Genomic DNA, 4,608 nt, shown 5'->3' with positions numbered 1-4,608 from the left:
AACCGGAAAGTGCTTTCTCTAGACACTTTCCTTCGTGCGAAATTTGTGCCAATATGGTGCAAATTATCAATAGTGTCAAAGACAGAGTACTGGTTTATTGCGGCGTGATAATGCAGCCTTGTTTTGAACCTAAGATCTCCAGCTAGCAGACACCCTCATTTTCATTTGGCGCGCCTCGTGAGTTCTCGGTATTTGGACGTTTTCCCGTTTCTCTCGCCCAGCCGCTAGATGTCACACCTCCGACAGTCGTTCATATACCGGCCGCAGCGGGCCAAGTTTGCACAGCTTGAGTGTTCTCTCCTGGTCGAATCTCCATACCCAATTACGATAGTTGCTATTTCGGAAAGTCAAATTTGGAATCCTACCAAAGAAATAAATCACGGCAGTTTATCTCTCGCAAGTTCGACCAAGCCACTGCCAGCAAACAGACGCTCTAGGTATTAGATGACAGTTTAGAATACCAACATCATTATACTTATTCACACAATACAGTATTCTTTAACAGGATAGGAACTACTACGAGGTCAAACAAATTATTGCAAAAAAAAAAACAACCCCAGTCTAGATGAGGCAACGCAAACTCTAGTCTCAACACTTCATTTAGTGATTGATATCCCTATCAGAATATTATGGGTTAAGCTAATAGTACAACAACAAATTTTAAGAAGGTAATGACATATCATAACATGTATAATAATAACTATCCTTAATAAGTGGAAATCATGTAGGCCTATGATAACATACAAGCACGGGATAAATCGTATTTTGATTATACATAAGACAATAGTGTTCATATTTGACATGATGCAACATTTTAAAGAACAACACTCGGAGATAATGACAAGATAACAATATGGTAGCCGTCGAGAAAAGTGCAGGTGATTTATTAGTCGCCAATGGTATTTTAATATAGAGACAGTGGTTAAGGGACATTACACACACCATTCATTGTTGATACAGTAAAAAAATGCAGTCATATAATCACAACACACTCACACACGCACATACATACACACATGCACCCCCCCCCCCCCCAACACACACATACCGGTTAGGGCCTATGTCACCGCCGCCATTCTAAACGCAAAAAGAAAGGAATAAGCCCCCATACATACACGCACAAGCACACTTATTCAATGCACGCAAAATTTCATATTTAGATACCTGTATCACTATTAGATACGCCGTATGTAGTGACTTCCACTCCACAATACGACAATTCGTAGACAACGTGGTCTCCGTCGAAGAGTTATAGATGTAAAAGATCAGTGTGGGTACAGTGGCCAAGGGGAAAATGGCATCTGTTGATTTTAACCCTTTGCGCGCTTTTCCGATTGGCACAGAAAGCCACACTGTCCACTCTAAAAACCTCACATCGATCATTATATCACCTTCGTCTCCGCTATCCTCGTCACAACAAATGATATCATTATGAAAAACATGGTCTGACTCACTAAGTAGCGTCTTTCGTGCTACTTGTAGAATTCTGCCTGAAGGGTTTGTTTTTTATCACTCTGCGAACATCGCATATATAGTACATGTATTCGAAACTCTGGGCCAAGATGGATATTCCTAGGATGACCAATTTGAACCTGTTCAAGAGTCAAGACTCTCGTTCATTCTACCACAGTGTTCAGATAACTGACTGTAATCATCTTCATCTTATCACAGACAGCAAAATCATACTCCTCATTATCTTCTTCACAGGTGACGTCGATGAGAAATTGAATTGACATTTATTTTTTTCAATCACCATTAACGAACGTATGACCAATGGTAGTATCCAGAGGCACACTTCTCCAAGGGCGCCGGAAAGGGGGGGGGGGGGGGGGGGGCAAAACGAAAAAAAAAATACACTACACTAACATATATACATATACATTATTACATATGTGTAAACACTAATATTACCTTACGAGTGAATTTAGTGTATACATGGTAGCCTCGTGTCCTCGAGAGTGCCCGCTGAAACATACCTTTAATAATCCTTACATTTTTCCTTTTCTTCTCTGCTTTCTAGCAGTATAAGAATATTTTTTTATTGCTCGAACAATGCGATCACGTTTAAGCTTTTAATGAATGCATTTCAGACGAATGGCAAAGTGAAAGTGACTCGCTCGCTCTGCCCGTACTTATAGTAAAATGAATAGTTTTCCTAAGTTATGATTATAGTCCTTCCATGCCTTTGCAGTGATTTCTTTTATGTTTTATTCCCTAGAAATTTAATTCAAAATGCTCTATTAACGCGACTTTTGTACTTTGTTTTTACAAAAAGTCCCTACCGTGGGAGGGGGGGGGGGGGGGTATCCCCTTCCACACCCTCCCAGGCTCGGTCGCTTCGCTCCCTCACTGAGGATCTCACATCGTCACATAAATGTGCCCCTGTCGAGATTTTGCCACCCCCCCAAAAAAATAATAATAATAATAATAAAAAAGAGAGAAAAAAAAAAGACAGAAGTGTTCGGGCGCGCTTGCACTTCTCTATTAGCTTCAAACTCTTTAAATCACTCTTAATCGTCTCTACGGAATTGCAAAATCCAAATCTTGCTAATGATGCGCTTTCAGCGCAGAAGAATTATGGCTATAGGTTTTGCGCTTTATAAATTGATGTATTATATCATATTTATATTTTTATATTATAAAGATGTGGCTGTTATGCAAAATATGTTCAGTTAAGCAAAATTAAAGTATATATTCTAAATCATCAAAGTGTCATTCAGGTCGTAATGAAATAAGTATCTTATACACTGTACACATTTTTTTTTCTTCTTTCGCCAGCCCTCACAATATACGCAAATTGTCATATTCTTTTGGTTCTTTACCTTACAAGTAGCCAGTCAATTTCGGGCCATAGTAATTCAGCTTAAAGTTAATTTAAAGTTAACATTGTTTCTGGAATCAAGGAATTCACTGATAATCCATTCACTGTTTCTTAGTTCCGTTGAATTCTCAACTGTCAGGCCAGCCAATTCAGAATTCACCATTATTCAATATCAGTGTAATGTAACGGTTTAAAAGTAAGAAAATCCGGGTAGAAAAGTAACTAAATATACGTAATCATTGACATGTGTGAAATGTTTTTTAATGTCATTTATAAGGTCAAGGACATTCCTATCAATGAGATAATCATCGATAAGTGATAAATGCAGGAATCATGTTTCCTTTGGAATGTGGATGCGAGTACGAGACGTTGCCACCTTCTTTACATTACTCGAAGATTCTTCTTTATGATAAAATCTCTCGAAGTGTAAACGTCACACATTTTGTTGCATTCAAAGGTGCTCAAACGCTACAAGGCAATATGCTAGCACGAAATGCTTTAAGATTCGTTGCAAATTCAAAGATTGCTTGCCTTAAACTCTCTTCATATTCGATTAAACGATTCCTGATCTGATCCCATTCCTTGAATGCTACAGTTGTACTGCTAGCTTTTATTCCATCAGCTTTCTTCGTCCAGCACGTGTTTTTTCCCTTCAACCAATAAGTTGAGTTTCAACAAAACATTGGGTCAGCCATTGAAATATCTTTGATCATTCTTCAAGTCCTTGTCCTATTTTGTTTTGCATACAGTGCACTCCGTTATAACGAATACGGTTATAACGAAATTCTGGTTACAGCGAAAGAAAAATTCAGGCCGCAACATTATCCTCTCTCTGCTTTTTATTGTTTATTTGTTCCATTATAACGAAATTTCGATATCACGAAAGAAAATTACCGGTCCTGAGGACTTCGTTATAACGGGAGTCCACTGTACAGCGTATACCGTTTCTTTCAGTAATGACCTAGATACGGTACTACTGTAATTAACCATCTCATAGCAAAGACCAACCATGCTGGTTAGAGGGAAGATTTGTAAAGAGACTGGGTGCATATTATATCCACCTCATTATTGTGTTGGACTGGACGCATATATGACGTCCTATTACACGATGTATGAAACAGTACAACGTATCATCCTTCCTTTGCCTTCTCTCTTTTGTGAATCATGCTGACTGAATCGCAAATACGTAAAAACAAACGAAAAAATGTGAAAATCAGCAGCGCAACACTGGATCCTGAAGCTGCTTAGCAGTTGCACGATTTCAATACTTAAACAGACAAAGATTCAACAATGCTATCCCTAGATCTATTATGTGACATCATGAATGCGAGTAAATGACGTCATTTAGTTCATACTGCTTCTGCTACATCACTACCTTGAATAGGCTTTATTTGTCTCTCTCGACGTGATAAATCTAGACACTTAAATGCTTGGGATCTGTATGTCAGAGTTGTGAGAACCAAACAAAATAATTATATTTGGCTGAACTGAAGATTCTCAGAATCATGTCAATGCATATTGTTTTAGCAGCAGTAGCAATGTCAGTCCATCAATATACATCTTACATTATATATGGGAAAAAGCTGAACTCAGCATAATTGCAACATTTACTTTATAGTCGCATTTTGTGGCGTTATATTTACTACACTACCTCTTCCTACGGTTACAAGAAAGCTGAATGTAAAACATTGACTTCATAAAATTATTTCTCTCAAGACGTTCTTCGTAAGAAAAAAATAAGAATATCGGCCTTCTACGAGGAAGCCGGTTTTTTCCAAATTAAAGGC

This window comes from Diadema antillarum, unplaced genomic scaffold (genome assembly GCF_040938485.1).
Source record: "Diadema antillarum isolate AM-2024a unplaced genomic scaffold, OU_Dant_1.0 seq00000447_RagTag, whole genome shotgun sequence".
Lineage (NCBI taxonomy): Eukaryota > Metazoa > Echinodermata > Echinoidea > Diadematoida > Diadematidae > Diadema > Diadema antillarum.
This window is presented reverse-complemented; position numbering follows the sequence as displayed.